The sequence below is a fragment of the Portunus trituberculatus genome, chromosome 42 (assembly GCF_017591435.1).
Source record: "Portunus trituberculatus isolate SZX2019 chromosome 42, ASM1759143v1, whole genome shotgun sequence".
Taxonomy (NCBI): domain Eukaryota; kingdom Metazoa; phylum Arthropoda; class Malacostraca; order Decapoda; family Portunidae; genus Portunus; species Portunus trituberculatus.
In genome coordinates this window covers 30,104,471-30,124,442 of record NC_059296.1, presented here as the reverse complement: position 1 = coordinate 30,124,442, position 19,972 = coordinate 30,104,471, and the positions used below count along the sequence as shown (strand labels likewise).

Sequence of the window (19,972 nt, the reverse complement as noted above, 5' to 3'; positions counted from 1 at the left end):
GATATCAAACCTGAAATATTCCAGCTTTCTATTTTCCAACACACACACACACACACACACACACACACACACACACACACACACACACGTCGGGGCGTCCATCCGTGCATTGTATACCTCGCGCCTCCTGCTCCTCATCATTCGCGTCATTCATCTTGTCTTATCTCTCGCCGGCCGCCGGGTCACTCTTCTTCCAGCCTCCGGGAACCCGCGCTCCAAACGGGCCGGACCCTCCCCACACTGCGCCCTTTATATTTTATGATTTATGATTAATCGTCCTCTTGCCTCTCCATGGGGCGGGGCTGGCTGGCTGGCTGGCTGTCCGGCTCAGACTCTGCGGCTCCTCTGGTGTGGTGCCCTACCATTCTGTGTTGGAGGTTTATATGGAAGGATTTGTAGATTAATGTGATGGTGTCTGTCTGTTGCCTGTTTTTCAATGTACTTGTTTCTGTCTTGTCTATCTGCCATTTTGTATAAGAAGGGATAAGGATGAAGACAACTAAAGTAGAAAGGAAGAAGAACTCTTAAAGGTACTACTATAGTTTCGGAAGATGACAGTTTGAAAGAAGACAGAGAGAGAGAGAGAGAGAGAGAGAGAGAGAGAGAGAGAGAGAGAGAGAGAGAGAGAGAGGAAAATGGAGATGTCATAGGCAGGAAGATTAACAAAAGCAGGCACTGAGTTACGGAGTTTCTCAATGGAAAAAAGGATGAAAAGAATTCTAGATAACTTATGCAATAGAGAGGTGGAGGAGCAGAAATGAGTGTGTCTGCTTGCCTAGCTGCCTACTGGCCTGCTCTCTCTCTCTCTCTCTCTCTCTCTCTCTCTCTCTCTCTCTCTCTCTCTCTCTCTCTCTCTCATTAAGAAAAATAACTTGGAGACGATTTTGATATATAAGTGGTACAAAATCGCTACCTGCGAATACGATATTAAGTTTATATATTTGATGGACGAAGAAAAAAATTCGTACTAAATTACTAAGCACAGGCATGTTGTATTTATGTGGGAAATACAATGCATTATACGTAGTTCATAGTAGTAGTAGTAGTAGTAGTAGTAGTAGTAGTAGTAGTAGTGATAGTAGTAGTAGTAGTAGTAGTAGTAGTAGTAGTAGTAGTAGTAGTGTAATAGTAGTAATAATAGTACAAATAGTAATAGTAGTAGTAGTAGCAGCAGCAGCAGCAGCAGCAGCAGTAGTATTAGTAGTAGTGATAATAATAATAATAATAATGATAATAATAATAATAATAATAATAATAATAATAATAATAATAATAATAATAATAATAATAATAATAATAATAATAATAATAATAATAATAATAATAGTTGTTATAGTAGTAATAGTAGTAGTATTTAAAAGAAGGCTAAATACGATCATTAATGCTGTATTTAACAAGTAAGGTTACATTATACAATAAAACAAATGTCTCAATATACTGATTTTTTAAAAATTCATATATCGCTTAAAAAAAAAGAAATAGAGAATGTATATTGCATTAAATTAAATCCTACAAAGAATATCCTACAAGTCATACAAATGTCCATGCATAACTGCACACACACACACACACACACACACACACACACACACACACACACACACACACACACACACACACACACACACACACACACACACACACGAAAAGTATTAGTGGGCACGGTGCTTTTGGTGATGGTGATATCTTCAAACTATCACTCTCATCCTGAAAAAAAAAAAAATAAATAAATACTTCGTTCTCATAACTTCCACTTGATCCCGTCCTTAGGAAACAAAGCAAGACGCCCAGACGTTTGAAAATATGGAGCCACGTGTTGTTACTGTGTTAAGTGAGGTATGTGTCGGGCTGATGGCATTGGTGGTGGTAATTCTTGGAGGTTAAATGTCACTCCAGCGTGGTCGTGTCTTAGTTGGTCATCATGTTGTTGGTTCAGAGTGCTCCAGTGCTCGTTGGTAGGTAAAGAATCAAAGTTGGTGTTATCCGGTCACTTTTCCTTATTTCTTCTTCTGTTAAGTAATGAGGACCTTTATTTCTTATTTTTGGTCTATAAAGGAAGTTGAGGATTTTTTTTCTTTCATTGAGTAGTTGAGAATGGTGGATTTTTTTTTAACATGTTGATGTGTTACTCTGTACTGAAGTAAAATATTAAGTAAAAACTAATAATGAAGGAAAAAAATAAATACACTGACCTTTGTCTCTCTCTCTCTCTCTCTCTCTCTCTCTCTCTCTCTCTCTCTCTCTCTCTCTCTCTCTCTCTCTCTCTCTCTCTCTCTCTCTCTCTCTCTCTCTCTCTCTCTCTCTCTCTCTCTCTCTCTCTCTCTCTCTCTCTCTCTCTCTCTCTCTCTCTCTCTCTCTCTCTCTCTCTCTCTCTCTCTCTCTCTCTCTCTCTCTCTCTCTCTCTCTCTCTCTCTCTCTCTCTCTCTCTCTCTCTCTCTCTCTCTCCACCAGAAGCAGCACTGTATCCTCATTACCACACAACATAAAAATGCCTTACATTGTCTACCGTCGCAGTAAAGAGTGTGATAAATACTTGTATTCTGCAAACCCGCCGTGCTGAAGTGCCCCCTTGGTTTGTTTGAGTCTTGCCCGGGACGTGAAGCACAACACAACTAAGTACTTACCTCCTGATTATCTCAACCGCACATAACTCTTTGCTTTTATCGGTGAAAGGCGGAGGGAAAGTAAGTGCTAATCTGGAGTACTGATCACTCCCTCACCGATGGCTAGTTAAGAGGATACAAGCAAGGAACATGAACGCAATAAATGCCAAGAATTCGGGAGATTTGATATTACGCTGTCGATAATAGTCAGAGGAACAGGGGGTGAGGAAAAAAAGTAAAAGGAGAGCAAGACAAATTGATTATACACCGGGAGGCAAGGTCGGGGTAAGTCAAATAGCCAGGTTGCCAATTGTAGGAAGCATATAATTAACCCAGCCGAGGATTAGCGAGAAGTATAGCGGAGAGGTATAACTTTAGCGATACTTATCTTAACCCGGCTAGCTGCACCTGCCTGCCTGCCCACCTTCCTGGCACTCACTTGCTGGCCAGACTTGTCGCTAAAACACAACTCAGGCACGCATTTCTCGGAACGTGTAATGGAGGGATGGTAACTTTGGTGTCTTCAATATCCTTGCGTTGCCTTGCCTTTCTTTGCCTCTGCTTTGCCTGGTCTGCTTCCAACACTAATAGTTAGCTGTGTGTTCCCGGGAAAAGCATACAGATCCTTGTGGGTGTGTAAATGCAAACGTGTGTGGGCGGGAGGGATGAATGTGGGAGACCTTGCTAGAGAGAGATACAGAGATAGAAAGGGAGGTTTTAATCAGGGAAGAAAACACACGGGAAGAAATTTAGATTCATTTACATATTTATATACTTAAATCATCAGTGGTTTGACGCATTTCCATATTTATTCTGCTTACTATTTGGTAATTTCATACAGCTTCAAAAATTCATGTTTGGTATTAAAATAGTGACGACTCTGGCCATTAATCTTCTGACTTCCTTAGACCCACCCTAATGTAAATAAAATCGTCTAATCACAAGCAAAACTCTTGGTAAAAATGCTTCCCGATATTGAAGGTGTTAATCACTTACTTGTCAACCTATATATCGATTTTTTTTTGCTAGTAAGTTTACTAGTTGTCTGATCTGTTATTAGTGGTGAGGTAGTAGTGGTTAGTAATTAACAGGTGGTTGGAGGAGCAGTGAACAGAACAATGAAAAAGATGAACCTCACATATAATTGATCAATTATTACCGGACAGGTCGATGTAACTCTTATAGGTAGTGCTCATAGAGTGTACGTAGTGTGCCGGTGTAGTGAGTGGAGGGATGCGGGTGTAGTGAGTGGAGGGTTTGGCTGCGGTTTATATCTGACGGGCGATGCTGCAGGCGAGGTGAGGTGAGGTGAGGTGAGGCGAGGTTGGGTGAGGCGTGTGGTGGTCTGTGGTCTTGTAGAGTTATGAGAAGTTATTCACAGTCACAGCCTAACTTCTTGCTCTTCAAAATTTTGTCAAGCTGATATACAAAGTAATTATGTAAGCAAAAGCTGTGTTTGCTTTTTCCAAGAATAGTAAAGCTAACTGTTGTCATTGGCTCTGTGTATGGAGTCATAATGAGTAAATAGTTATGTCAGTGCACCAGAAATACTCGTAAGTGCGCGTGATAATCATGTCATGTATAGGACTAGCGGTATTGTCTAAGTGGAAGATTCGGTGAGTGGGGAGTGGCGGGATCCCGATTCACATATGTGCCGTATGTTCAAAAGACTCGAAATACTCAAGTCGAAAATACATGAAGTTTTAAGGGTGTTTAAAGAGTTCTAGTGACATATCAACCAATTTTTTGTATTACTAACAGGAGAAATACTCTTTCGAAACAGGCTAAGCATTCATTTGGCCTTTGAAAATTAGTCGTGGTGAGAACAAGCGTTTCAAAATACAGAGAGTAGACCGGAGACTGCCACTGCTAACTCCGATCTTGGTGTCTGCATGTGGTTCCCGAAGTTGAGTGTGTGGTTTATAGGAAGTTTTGTTGTTGTTGTTGTTGTTGTTGTTGTTGTTGTTGTTGTTGTTGTTGTTGTCGTGTTGTTGTTGTTGTTGTTGTTGTTGTTGTTGTTGTTGTTGTTGTTGTTGTTGTTGTTGTCCTCTTGTTTCTTGGTTTATTTACTATATTTTGCTTTATGTCCCTCTTCCTGTTCCTGTTCCTCTTCGTTTTCTTTTCTCTCATATTTTTTGTTTTCACTTCTTACAATACTTATGCATTATCTTTTATTAATATTGTTATTATCATTATTATTATTATTATTATTATTATTATTATTGTTATTACTATTATCATCATCATCATTATTACTATTATTGTTGTTATTATTATTATTGTTATTATTATTATTATTATTATTATTGTTGTTGTTATTATTGTTATCGTAATCATCGTCATCATCATCATCATCATTATCATCATCATCGTTATTATCATCATTAATATGATTATCATTATTGTTATTGTAGTTGTTATTATTATTGTTATTATCATTAATATCCACAATGGTAAAAGTAGTAGTAGCAGTAGTAGTAGTAGTAGTAGTAGTAGTAGTAGTAGTAGTAGTAGTAGTAGTAGTAGTAGTAGTAGTAGTAGTAGGAATAATAGTAATAATAGTAATAGTAGCAGTAGTCTAAATATTAGTAAAAATAGCACCATCATTATCATCACCATCAGCACTCCTCCTCCTCTTCCTCGTTTACCATGACCACCATCATCAATGTCATCATCATCATCACCACCATCATCATCACCACCATCATCATCATCATCAAAAACAACAACTCCATCACCACCATATTTAACGTTCCTGGTCCTCCTCCTGCAGGTGGCGTGTCCCTGGTGGCGGTGAGCAGCGTGGTGGCTTCAGCGAGTGGGTGAGTATTTGCCCTCAGCATGTCCATATTTGTATGTATTTTCCTTTAAGAAGTTAATACATTTTGGAAGTAATTTTTTGCTCTTAGCTTTGCATCATGTTATTTTTCTTCAGTGATGCGTGTGTGAATGTGCTATTATATTATTCATTATTTGGTAGGCATGGGTGTCTGACTGCTGATGATAGGAAGTGTCGTGTTCACCGGGATACATTAGGAATTCTCGGGTGTTTGGAATCAGAGAGAGACAGTGATGGAATGACTTGTCGGTTCTTGAGGTATAAGTTTTCGTTATTCCGGCAAGTCTCGTTAGAAGTCGCCACCGCCGATCAACCTTATCCAACGTTCCTGTTTTTCTGCACGTTTCTCAGCCACACACACCCATTACAAGCTGGTCTTCTTTCACTGTATCCATAGACTTTCTCACAAATCTTCCTCTCTTTCTCCTGCAGTGTAGATCCATTTCCAGCGTCCTCCTCTCCGCCTACTTCTTTTCTGTCCTCTTGACACGCCCAGACCACTTCAGTCTCGTCTCTCTAGGTTAAGAATGACTTTATATATTAATTTAGTATTCTTTTTCTTTGATATTTTATGTTCATTGCACTTTATCATAAAAGTACGCGAGTGATCAGCTCATTGAAGGCGCCCTAACAACCGTAAGTGGTACCAAGTGAAGATTCTATGATTGGCTGCCATCTTTATACATGAAGAGTTACAAACTATTTAGAATATATTTTGTGCAGGAATTGGAGCAGTGGATGAGAGCCAATTCTTTTTAACAGGAAACTATGAGAGAGAGAGAGAGAGAGAGAGAGAGAGAGAGAGAGAGAGAGAGAGAGAGAGAGAGAGAGAGAGACTGTCCATTTCTTATATTTTACTAGATCATTTTTTTTTTTGGAAATCGCATAAAATTTGGCTTGCTCTTTGAGTCTTTATTGGGGTGACCTCTCAAAAACAGTAAAAGAACAACTGATATGGGTTGAATTTACCGGTAATGGAAGGAAGCGCACTCAAGAACCTGTAGAAACGAAATGGAAAGCATATCAGAACTCAGAAGCAAGTGTCTGGGTTAGTGTGGAATAGATGAAGTTGCTTATGGCGATGTTTTTAATACTCTAGGAACTCTGATACTGTAAAGATGAGTGACTGCATATACTGAAAAGAGAATGACTACTTATGTTGTGATGGAGCGTAGAATAAGAACATTGAAAAAAAGTGGAGGTGCAATAAACCATGATTCATTTTCTGTTTCCACCAGTCATCCTCATCCATAAATCCGTCTAATCTTCTTTTTAAAGTTCCCCGTTGATTCAGTGCTATTTCATTTATCTGCTACTTTGATAGGGAGGAATATATATATTTTTCTACAAACCAAACGATTGCAGTTGGAAAAAAAAAATAAAACAGACAACATTTCCACTCAACTGTCATTCACTTAAGATTTCTGATTTCTTGTTAACCTTTCTCAGTCTTTTGGTCAAGAGTCAAGCAAGCACTTTTCCGGGCATACTAAACGCACTTATCCCTGTATGACTGTTACACACATTGTTACTGCAGACAACTCTTCAATTACGTATACAGTAATTGCCTTCCTCCATTCATGTTGCGTTTCTTTCTGTCACCAGTGCAGGAGCCATAAGGAGAGTGGTGTGGGAGGGTGTAGGAAGCAGAGGGTTAGGTGAAGGATCATTAGGTAAAAGGGAGGGTAGGACACAGGACAGGGGGCGTCTTGTATATATAGTCACCTACGTACGTTTTTTAGGCGTGGTGGTTTCGAGTGTGGCTGATATCAGGGCGAGGAAAACGAGGCGAAGCAAACATCTGCTGTCCACGACGAGATTATGGAAGCTTTGGGATTGGTCGAGGCTGATTCGGTGACGGTTTTGGATGCGGTGGTATCGTGTGTTGCGTGTGTTGCGTGTGCGTTGTTTACCAGGACACCGAGAAGCGTGCAGGACATGAGGCGGTGGGCAGGGCAGGGCAGAGCCGGGCTGAGGTAGATGGCAGGGATAAGAGGTGGGTGGAGGCGGCGGTGATGTGCGGGGCGGGACACCAGCTGCCCGCGTCGTGGTGATGTGGGTCAGGCCGCGATAAGGCGCTGCGGGGCTCCTCATCACCACCAGCTTTTAAGACTTCATTAAAGAAACGGGAAGAGAAAGCTAAAATGAATGTGCATGGTGGATGACTGCACCGAGAGTGTCTGCAAATGTAAAATAGAAAAAAAGCGGAATGTTTTAAAAGATACGCAGTCCTGCCCTCGTGTATGCATATTTCTGGTCGCCTACAACACGCCTTGCTGCGAGTCCTGGCGAGGGAGGGCTGCAGCTGCAAGGCAGATGCTCAACGGTGCAAATCAGGATAATTCAGGAGTCTTAATGTGCCTCCCCCGATATCTCACGTGGCATTGAAAACTTGTTGAGCATTTGCCAAACTTTTATGATATAACTTTCATCGCGAGATAAATTACAAACTCGTAGACGAGGATACTGATGGAGCGGCCGTTCCCAGGGACGCGGCACAACTTCTGATCTAACCCTTAAGGAACGCGAGGCTGGGCGCAGGCAGGCTCCCAAAAACTCAAGAAGGCGTTGACAAAAAAGCACAGCCGGTTAGAGGACATGAGTAAACCGTGGATTAAGAAATGTGAGCAGAGAGAGAAGCAAGAGAGTGAGAGAGCGGGAGAGGTGTCAAAAATGCATAATATTAACGTGCCAAGTGAAATTCCTGTCCCTAAAAAAAACCTGTACGACGAGTGAGAAGAATGGTCGTTAATGTGATAAGGAGGAGGACCACAGGTTCATTGTGAGGGACCACTGAATGTCACTGTGATAAGAGGACCACACTCGCCGCGATGTGACTGACTCTCGGCCACGGGAAAACATGGGGAAGAGCACTGAGAGGGAACATGTTAACTCCCTCTCAGAAACACCCCTCGCTAGTCAGTGGCGTATACAGTCAGACAGTAGCATCCTGTCAGTAGTACTCTGACTTTAGGACATCTTTATTACTTACTGTCTTACTCTCTAGACAAGCAGCCCACTGACTTCGTGGATTTTTTTTTTCTTGTTAATATCTTGTTAATATTTTCTTGCAATGTTCTAAACTCTAAAGGAAAAAAAAAAAACTAGATGAGCACAGCAGTGAGGACGAGAAAGGTACTCATAAGACAATACGTAGTCATCAATCTTCGAGACATGGAGAGAGAGAGAGAGAGAGAGAGAGAGAGAGAGAGAGAGAGAGAGAGAGAGAGAGAGAGAGAGAGAGAGAGAGAGAGAGAGAGAGAGAGAGAGAGAGAGAGAGAGAGAGAGTCTATTGTCTCAGAACGGGAGCATTAAGACCTTTAACACACACACACACACACACACACACACACACACACACACACACACACATCACTACTCATCTTCCTTTGTTCCTCACTCTTCCCTCTGTCCGTCTGTCTGTCTGTCAGTCAGCCTCCTCTGCGTGTGTTAATCAACCTCTTTTTAGTACAGTGTGTTGCTTGCCTTCCTTTCCTCCTGGCTGCTCGTTCCTGTGTGTGTGTGTGTGTGTGTGTGTGTGTGTGTGTGTGTGTGTGTGTGTGTGTGTGTGTGTGTGTGTGTGTGTGTGTTGTTTTACTCATCCCCGTTCATACTTGCACAGGTGTTTGTTTGTCTGTCAATTTGCTTTATTTGTTTTTTTTCTTCCTTGTTTATGCGTTTTTATTTGCCAGTGTGTGTGTGTGTGTGTGTGTGTGTGTGTGTGTGTGTGTGTGTGTGTGTGTGTGTATGTGTCTGTGTGTTTCTGTGTGTTTGCTTGTCTTTATTTTCTCTCTCTCTCTCTCTCTCTCTCTCTCTCTCTCTCTCTCTCTCTCTCTCTCTCTCTCTCTCTCTCTCTCTCTCTCTCTCTCTCTCTCTCTCTCTCTCTCTCTCTCTCTCTCTCTCTCTCTCTCTCTCTCTCTCTCTCTCTCTCTCTCTCTCTCTCTCTCTCTCTCTCTCTCTCTCTCTCTCTCTCTCTCTCTCTCTCTCTCTCTCTCTCTCTCTCTCTCTCTCTCTCTCTCTCTCTCTCTCTCTCTCTCTCTCTCTCTCTCTCTCTCTCTCTCTCTCTCTCTCTCTCTCTCTCTCTCTCTCTCTCTCTCTCTCTCTCTCTCTCTCCACACCTCCCTTCGCCCTACACGCTAGACTCCTCCTCACTCCAGCCTCTCTCATTTGAGCATAATAGGATCAGTCTGGTGGAGCTGGTGATATGATATTATTGGGTTGAAATATGACTTTATTTCCTCGTGCAGGTCTCTCGGAAATGAGTTCCATAACACCTTATCAGACCTGACGTTCGGGACCCGGCTAAAGGGGCGTAACCGTGGGCCATTTTTGGAGGGATTTGTAAACCTCCTTCAATGCTTCGCCAGCCCTCAGCCTTCTCCCGGGCTGGGCTGCCGGGAGGATCTTTGAAGACCTTGAAGTAGCATCCGTGGCTAAGCTACCTCGGTTGTGTGTATTGGTGAGTCAATGAGGAGCTGGGTGAGTGGGATGTTGCAGCAGCGCGCGTGTTTGTCTTGCGCGTGTGTGTCCGCCCTTTTGGTCCTTTCTCGTTGATTTGTCGGTAGGAAATGGGCAGAGGGGCGCCAGGACATGACGCCGAATATCTGAGGGGAGGAGAGGGCCGGGGCGCAGGGAGAGGGGGACGGGAAAAAAAAGAGGGAAGGAGGAAGGTACAGAAAGGGGAGGGATAAAGTGAGGCGTTAGAGGCAGACTCGGTTCAGGGGAGCGGGTTGGAGAGAGAGAGAGAGAGAGAGAGAGAGAGAGAGAGAGAGAGAGAGAGAGAGAGAGAGAGAGAGAGAGAGAGAGAAAATTTAATCTTAATATAAATTTAGCTAGAAAAAACGTGAAATACTTTTTTGAGAAAGTAGAATAAAAAAAATCACAGAAAATAGAGAGAGAAAACAGGGAAAGGGGTGAAAAACTATTGGCTCAGCGCTGTAGACACGAGATAAATGTTTTATAGGGAGGCGGCGGCCCACCAGGTTGTGAGTCCCGGCCCTGTATTTATGGATGGAGGCAGGTCGATCCACGCCGCCCAACACTGAGTACGTATAATGATCACCCTGATGCTCAAGACCATATTCTGAAACGCTTCTGTGCCGCATCTTCGCTCCCTTCAGAAGACTTTGGTTAGAGTTGACAGAGTTCTTAAGCCAGTGTGTCTTATGGTTCTTGAGGCAGATTGGTTACATTTCTACATGGTGGTGAGAGAGCAAAGCGTTTCTGAATGTGTTCCTGTGACTTGGCGTGGCTTCCTCCTGTGATTTATCCGTACAATCGTTATCATCAATACTTCTGCTCTCACTTGCTCTGTGTTTGCGTTTCCCCAGTAGCCTTACGTTATCTAATCTACTGAATTTCCTTACAAAAAGAGATCTTGAGGACTGTCAGGGGATCAGAGGACATGACGCTTAGAGAAAATGGTGGCCAATGTGGGAAGTTGCAGTATGTTCTTTCTTTTATTTTGTTTTTTTCATATACTTATTCATATATTTATTTATTTATTTATTTTTTAATGGAAGAGCGGTGAGTAGCAGAGTCCTTGATTGACGTGGTAAACGTGACCAGTGCCTCTCCCTGTCGCATTCTCTCATTTCTACATGCTAATCGTCACGTGTTGATACAGTTGAATCAGTGGTGGAACTATCATGTGTTTTCGCTGAAACAGACCACGTGATCCAGAAACTTCAGTGATCTTTGACTCTTCTTTCAAAAGTATACGTTCACTGATTCTTGACTGTCAATTCATGCTTTATCCTGGAATTTCTTTGTTCTTTCTGTTCCTTATGTGTGCTTTTCTTTTTAAATCCGTCTGCCGTGATCGATGATCATAGTGTGTGTCGCGCTGCGGTGTTTTATTTTGCTAATATCATGAGGCTTTCGGGAGAACTTACGCCCACAAACATCTCCAGCAGATGCCTTACCTGAGTATTGGCGGCGAGCGGCTCCCTGCCGAGTGAAGTGGGAGGCAGCTGGTGCCGTCAATAGCGTGTATCAATACGCCCACCCACAGCAGGCCGCCCACACCTGAGTGGGTGGCGGTACCCTGCCCGCCCACCGCGTCTGCCAGCCCCTCGCCGTGCGATGTGATGCAGATAAGCATAAAACTGAACGGAAAATTCAGACTGCGACTCCGTGTACCTGATACCTTTTCATGTTTTATTGTCTTTCATATGCACATTGTGTGTGTGTGTGTGTGTGTGTGTGTGTGTGTGTGTGTGTGTGTGTGTGTGTGTGTTGATTCACACAACTGTGGTTCGGTGTTGAGGCACAGCTCAGCACGCTGATCACTGTAACAATGCAACCCACCCACACTCGCTGTCTGTTGCTGAATTTAGGGGGCTCTGTGTGTGTGTGTGTGTGTGTGTGTGTGTGTGTGTGTGTGTGTGTGTGTGTGTGTGTGTGTGTGTGTGTGTGTGTGTGTGTGTGTGTGTGTGTGTGTGTGTATATATATATATATATATATATATATATATATATATATATATATATATATATATATATATATATATATATATATATATATATATATATATATATATATATATATATATATATATATATATATATATATATATATATATGTATATATTTGTATGTGTAATGAGCGTTTAGAGTCATAGACAGATGGTATCAGTTGTCGCGTTGGGCCGTGGCCGCGGCTGCCGGCGGAGTGTGAGCAAACACGATCATCGAGTATAATTCCCACTTGATGTCCTCCACCAGGCATTTTGCACACTCTGCAAATCGAAAGTTTATCCAAAGCAAATTCGCTCGCATTCCGGAATGGGTGTCGGATACGTTGTTGTAGATGGAACACCCCATTCAATCTCGCTTATCTCTCTCTCTCTGGGAGGCACAATATTTCATTTTTGGGGTCATTACAGACCGAAACGAAGCGCCGTCCTATGGTCCTTGCGTGAGGCAAGAATAAGGCTCAATATCAGAGTCTGGAAAAGCCCGAGGGTTGCGACCATCACTCACGTATCGTTTATTTCTCCAAAGCATATAAGCCAGGGGTTCAGAAGCTCCCCAGAAATGAATATTCGTATTTCGCTTTGTGATAAACGCATCTCGACTGTCATATTCTTTTGTGCAGACGCGTGGCTGGGCTTCGGCTCGGCCCAGGATTTAGCTGCCCTATACCTCAACATTTAGAGAGTTTCATATTTTTTCGTCCTGCCATTCCAAATCAATATGTATAGCTTCCAAGTCGCCCGATGAGAGTGCGAGTGAATCACGGCACGGCTGAATGAAGCAGAAAGGAGGGTGGCGGCTTGCAGCACGCGCTAGATAAGCTTGCCATGAGGAGTCATTTTTGACGCAAACTTGATTATAAACAACCAAGATGGCGGCAGTCACGGGACCGTCACAAGATCATCACGAGTGGAGCAGGACGGCGCGTCACCGGACAATGTTTTACTCATATTGTGTTTTCCATCAAGCATTGTTGTCAGTGTGGCGCTGAAAGTCTTGGCGCGCAGGTACAACAATGGCGGCTGTGATACATGCCGCGCCCCGTCCCGCGCCTTCTGATCGCCGCTATCGCCGCAAATCGCCGCGATACCAAATACTTTACGGCCGATAAAAATTTGTTGCTCCTTGCCAAGGCGAAAAATTTCCGAAGTAATTCAGTGAATTTCCTTTCCCGAGAATAGTGTTGGCAGCAGTGTCTCTCTGTCGGCATGTCGCACACGTCTGTGTGTGTGTGTGTGTGTGTGTGTGTGTGTGTGTGTGTGTGTGTGTGTGTGTGTGTGTGTGTGTGTGCATTTGCATGTAGTCATTTTTCGTATTAGGTTCAAGTTGCTATCATGAAGCAGCAAGATGTGTTATACTAATTGTAGTTGGTTGGTGTTCCCGTGATCGTAGCGCCACACTCATTTCGTGACTAGCCATAGTCTAGTTTCCCCTTAGCTTTTCAAAGTTCATGCACCGTTCAGGAAGCTTCTGATAAATTCACTTAAAAAGATCACGTTTAATATCATTAATGGAAATGTGACGCATCCCTTTATTTTCACGTACCTTTTGAAAAAAAAAAAAATAAATAAAACATTGTGGTACACCATATCCATACATCCAGGTTGAGTGGCATTGCCATAGGCCACAGTTTAACAGTAGCTGTCTCGTGCGACAATGACATTGGCGCTACAATGACTTTTCGGCGCTACAGTGACTTTTCGGTGCTACAATGACTATTCGGCGCTACAGTAATATTGGGGCCACTCCCACATTATTTGTTCTTCCTGGAGTATCATTAGCCCGGTGTCAAATTTGCTTTGCGTGCCGGTAGGGGACACTTGCTGATTAAAACAGAGGGTGACGTGAACCCTCAACCCGGCGGGGTGGAGGGCGTCGGCGGTAGTGGTAGTGCTAGCGGTAGCGGTAGTGGCATCAGGCGCGTGTCGTCAGGTTCTTTCGTTAGTGATCACTCATGCGTCGCCAACAGACTGCAGTGAGCGAGCCACAACTCCCCCTAGGGAGCGACGGGCCCCTCGCCTCCCAACGCCCCGTCACGCTGGCTGGCTCTCCATGGGGGCGGCGCGGCGCGGGGCGACCTCGCTGTGTTGCTTATTTCAGTGCCATTCTACGTTTTCGTATTGAGAATGTCACTCACTTTTTCATTTTAACACATTTCATTGTTATTTATTAGGATGAATTGAATTTTATTTACTGTTATTACTATTTTTCAATTTACTCTCTAGTTGCCTGTAGGTGAAGGTCACTCCGATTGGAAACATTGCTTAATAGAGAAGTGCAGACAGGTGAAAAGACCATTTGCTCCACACACATACACTCCAACACAGGAAAGGAAATGAAAGACGTTGAGCAAAGTGATAATGATGATGGCTGTGATTGTTTTTTCTTAAATATTTCTGATGAACGCTACTACTTGCAACTACGAATAAATAGTATTCTGGTGTGATGAGACCGATTAGGACCGCTGGGCACGAATATTTAAGAAAAAAAATTATGAATAAAGATGTAAGTCACATATTTCTATTCACGTTTCAGTTTTGGTGTAGGTACCTTAATCTATTTATTAGAATACCACGGCATAAGAAAATACAGAAAGCTGGAAGAAGAACGTAACGACAAGAAACTGATGAATTACTTGAGGTATTGAAACTTAGACTAACGACTATAATAAAGTACAATCGTATGATATTAGTTTTTATTTTTATCTGGTGCTAAGAAAAAAAAGTTACACACACACACACACACACACACACACACACACACACACACACACACACACACACACACACACACACACACACACACACACACACACACACACACACACCTGCATTTCATGTGTTCCAAACTATATACATTTTTTTTTCATATTGGTTTCCCTTAGTTCCCATCCTGAGTATGGTCGTCCATCCCTTTCCCATCCTCCCGAAGCCTCTCCCAGCCTGCCTTCCCAGTACACAATGCCTCCTACATTAGTTCCTTGCCGGACAACACTCACAACACCCACTCACTAATTCAATTACCTTCCACTCGCTTCACTTCAAGCTCTGGAAACCGAATACCAACCCGCGGTCTCTGCTCACTCAGCGCCGCCTGCTGCCCCAGACATACCCTTTTCTGGTTTTCTGCTGTGCCTGTAGCATTCTCTCCTAGTCTTGTCCCTGCACTCAATACTAGTTCGCTGGCCTTCATTTGTTTCAGTAGCTCCCCAGTGTACCTCGCCCTGGCCCGGTGCCCCTCAAAGTGTCTCTTCTGCAATTAAACCATTCCTTGCAATCTCCTTCTGAAACTCCATGCTCCTTCACGTTTCCTTTCCTTATTCAGCTTGTATTCACTTGTTACCTCCGTAGTCAAGTAAGTCTTCCTGTGATTTATCCTGGTTCAATGACTCCTCCATGCACACTCTTCTGTCCCGGTGCCGCTCCACTTGCCCTTTCCATGGCCAGTCTCTCGATGCCCCCTCCATGACCGGTGCCCCTTCACGTGCTCGTCTCCGTAGTTCGCTGACAATAACTCGCTCAGGTATCATTGATTTTCAGGTGTTTTTTTTATGTTTATTACTCAACATATTTGTATGTGTTTTGTATGTTTTAGTAATGTGTGTTTTTCATTGACATACGTACTCTTAAGTCACTTGACGTTTTTTTCATTTACAGTGATTTTTTTTTTTTTTTTTGTAATGAAAGCTACGGTTTGAGTTATTGTGTTTTTGGGAAGATAGTTTTAACTACTGTTTGTCTGTGGGTGTGTTTTTTTAATGACAAGATTTTTTTTCTATTTTAATTTACTTTTTTATACTTTATTCGGAATGTTTCCAGATCTTTTGGAGTTTATAATGCATACATTTTTCGAGGAAGGGGCACTTAACTTCATTGACGTGGGTAAACATTTACTGTATTCACATTTCTACATCCAGTTTAGGTTCACAAATAAAGAGTTTTGGTGAGGGAGGATTCGTCCTCCGCCGTGCAGTGCTGCTCACTGGGCCTTGCTGGTGGCCTTCGCGGGTGTACCGGCGGGTGAGGGTCGCCCCTTACAGCATTTCATGGTGAGGAAGCAGCCCAACCATTCCTGTTATCTAGGTTTACCAGCCGTCTCCTTAACGCGGTTCACTGGGCATGGAAAGACAAACTTTTATTCCAGATAAATGCTCAACAAGTGACTGGGAAAAAACGTCAATCTATGAATTATAACATTAGTGAAAAAATTGGATTTCCGATGTAGAAGATGTAAAAACGAACGTCTTCAAAGCGAGGTGAGGAACTACTGGTATAAAAATCCTATTGATGCCATACGGACGAAAAAGAACCACGTAGATTGCACCAGAGAAAAATGTGGAAAAATGCTTCACAAACAAGAGGGAGGACACGGGAGAAAGACACAGGACGCGCACGACAGACACATCACGGACTGGGGGAGCCACCGCCGCCGCCGCCGCCACCGCCCGGGGAGGAAGGGAGATCAAACTATAACTGGAGAGCTAAAAAAGCTATGAGACCGGAATCCTGGCGTGAGGGCGCGGGAGGAGGGGACACAAAGCGACTGGCGTATCACCTTTTAGCCAATATCCGTGATCGAGAGGGGAGGCGGCCATGATCCAGAGGGGAGAGGACCTGCCACCCTAACAACATTTCATGGTCAGGTAGTGTCCCCCTCCAGCTTGGCCGCCGCACCAGTTATCGCCCCGGCCCAGCCCTCTGTTAGCCCACTCGACCGAAAACACGTTGTTGGGCAGATCTGTCTGTTATGGTCAAGTCCAGCGGGTCTGCCTCGCCTGGGAGTATGTCACAGGCCGGCCAGAAGTGGAAGGAGGCAAAGGGGAAAAGGGAAGGGAGACGGCGACATGAAGGGTACCGAAGGAAGGGTAGAAATTGAGGTTTAAGGAAGGTGTCCATTATGAAGGACGGGAGTCATTGAAGGGGATGAGGGAGGTTGACGGACGCTGGGTGAGGAGGAAAGTGCCGCGGGGAAAGGTACGTGGTAGCGTTATTAGGGGCGGTTCACTTGACCACGCCTATTCTGATATCAATAGTAGCAGTAATTCACTGACAATAAACAATGCAGACTGACGAATAATACTGATGCACATAAAGCCAATTCAATTTAACCAACACAATGAAGAAATTACAATTTATGAAGATCATACGAAAACTTTAGAGTTAACTCCACACAAGTCTTGCGTTTGATATAATGAACGTTGGATAATGATAAATGCATACAAATACCTGTGTTTTATTCAGAGTTATGCTTTGCCGATGTTATCAAACACACACACACACACACACACACACACACACACACACACACACACACACACACACACACACACACACACACACACACACACACACACACACACACACACACTGTAAGGGGAAAACAAAGCAACAAAACATATGTACTTATATATACTTCCTTATATATTACATGCACATACAAGCACAACTAGAGACAGACGCGCCCACAGGACTGGTGTCCGAGTGGAAGGTTGGTTCACTTGTTCATCACTCAGCCGTGCACATCACCCACGACGTGACTAAGTGTGTGTGTGTGTGTGTGTGTGTGTGTGTGTGTGAGAGAGACTAACTAGACAAACTGGTTCTGCCGCCGCGAGTATCATCCCACAATCCACAGGAGCCATCCCCCTACCCTCCTTCCACGTCCCACGCCCCTAGACCACCTCCGCCTCCCATTCCGCGACCCACGTGTCTCTCGCCCACTTATCACGTAGATCACACATGTAATATAACTTCAAACTCCAGCTCAGATAATTGATCCTTATCGCTCACCTTCAGCCGTGCTCGCCTCTCCTCACCTCTTCGCCTCGCCTCGCCTCGCCTAGTCACTGTTGCCAGTCCACCTCAGCCTCACGCTCTTCACTCACTCGTCCTCGTCTACATAGTTTACCTGACACTGAACACTACATATTTTTCTTCATTTTCATGTGATTTAACAGTAAATCTTTACAAGTTCTACGATGTAGGAATGACTGAATGTTGTTTTGTGTTTTAATCCCCCCTTGTCTGACTCGGGCAGGCTTGGTAGCGCTGCTCACTCAACAAAAAACCTACAAAGGGTTGAACTAGCCTCGTCAGCGTCACGTGATCAATCATAAAGTGTCATGCGCGCCACTAATGACCGTCAGCCGTGGGACTTTCATTACACGGGGCCACCAATTCATCAGAGTTCATAGACAACGATACGCTACGAGTGAAAAACTGGTGTTGGCGAGTGTTGATGGGACACGATAGCCCATGATAGCCACGATCCAGACGCGCGCACTCACACCCGCGGCAATGCGTGGACGCTATAAAAATCTCCTCACGATATCAAGAAGGGTTAACTGTGGAATTCGATACTTTTTTGTAAGCGATGTGATCCTTTATAATGTTTTAATCCCTTAAGCCATTAGCCCTTCAATCACTTGTAATGGACGGCACATTAGCACTCACTGCGAGGCGTCCGAAACACGAGAAAGGGAGGGAGGGAGAGGTGAGCATTTCTTCACTATGTAGCGCGAGAAACACCACGATATGAAGCAGCCTGGAACTCTATGCTTTATTTTTAGTTCGGCTAAGTGTAAACCTTCTCTTTAAACATTACAATTAACTAGGAGATCTATTTTAAAATAAGGGAGATTTACAGTAATTAGGTTAGAAAGTGAAGTTTGTCAGAGACGAGAAACATTGGGAATTGAAGTAGCCGGGTACCTTTAGTTCCTTCCCTTGTAAATCTGTGGTTTAGACGTTCCATCTGTAAGGTTTCCTCTTCAATGATTTTTTATTTTGATAAACTTATTCTTCTAGTTAGGTTAGATCAAGGAAATTTGTCATAAATAGAAAAAAAAAGTACTTTGGGTGAAATTTATACGTACAGGAATCTTGTGTCTGTACTCTGGAACTCAGGTAACTGTCTCAGTGTCCTCCTTAACAAACAAATGGTTAAACGAGAGTATAGGTTGTGGTGCGTAAAAATTACAGGATGAGGCAGGAAATCTCTATTTTATCTAAAGCATTCGACGAGCAATCTCATATATTGAGAGCATATATGCATTGAGTTACACGGCTAGGAATTATTCTTATTTCTTAGTAATACGCGGTATGCAAGTGTTGTTAAAGAATGTCAATTCAGGAGATGTCTCTGGGTCACCTGGTCTGTAATACTGTGTGTGTGTGTGTGTGTGTGTGTGTGTGTGTGTGTGTGTGTGTGTGTGTGTGTGTGTGTGTGTGTGTGTGTGTTTCACTGTTTCACTGTTTGATCTGCTGCAGTCTCTGACGAGACAGCCAGACGTTACCCTACGGAAAGAGCTCAGACCTCATTATTTCCAATCTTCGGATAGGCCTGAGACCAGGCACACACCACACACCAGGACAACAAGGTCACAGCTCCTCGATTTACATCCCGTACTTACTCACTGCTAGGTGAACAGGGGCTACACGTGAAAGGAGACACACCCAAATATCTCCAACCGGCCGGGGAATCGAACCCCGGTCCTCTGGCTTGTGAAGCCAGCTCTCTAACCAATGAGCTACCGGGCGCGCGCGCGTGTGTGTGTGTGTGTGTGTGTTTTGCAAAACTTCATTCATACAGTCCAATTCTATATCCTGATCGTCGTTATTTACGCTATATACTGATTGAGTGAGTGTTTCTTGGGGGATTCCTTGCACTCTAGCAACAGCACATATTTCAAGTAGCCCATCACCTCTCCTCCGCTCACACTTTTGCGTCTGAATGTTACTCACTTTCATAGTGAAGACTTTTTGGAGAATGTAGTGATAATAATCTCTTCTTGTTAGTCAACTCTCTTAGTCTGGTGTGTATTTTTTTTTCAACCATTTTAATGTAATCCTGCCAGAGCTGCAGTTATTTGTTGTTGTGTTAGGTGATCAGCTGTAGATGAGTGAGGCCTATGTCATCTTTGGGACACAGTAGAAACAAACTGTTGATCTCGTGCTCTGGCAATCGTCTCTTCATGTACATATTTACTCCTCTGATGCAGAAACTTTCACATCATGTTCTCGTAAGTTACATTTGTGACATCAATACATGCGCA

General features: G+C 43.5%; 1 long non-coding RNA gene across 2 annotated transcripts in view; it reads left to right on the top strand.

Moving 5' to 3' along the window:
- LOC123517422 overlaps window positions 1-19,972 on the top strand; it is a 237,060-nt gene that overhangs the window by 163,269 nt on the left and 53,819 nt on the right. For both annotated transcript variants that reach the window (XR_006678461.1, XR_006678460.1), the window contains exon 4: window positions 5,377-5,425. This is a non-coding gene — a long non-coding RNA (uncharacterized LOC123517422). The remainder of the gene's footprint in view (window positions 1-5,376; window positions 5,426-19,972) is intronic.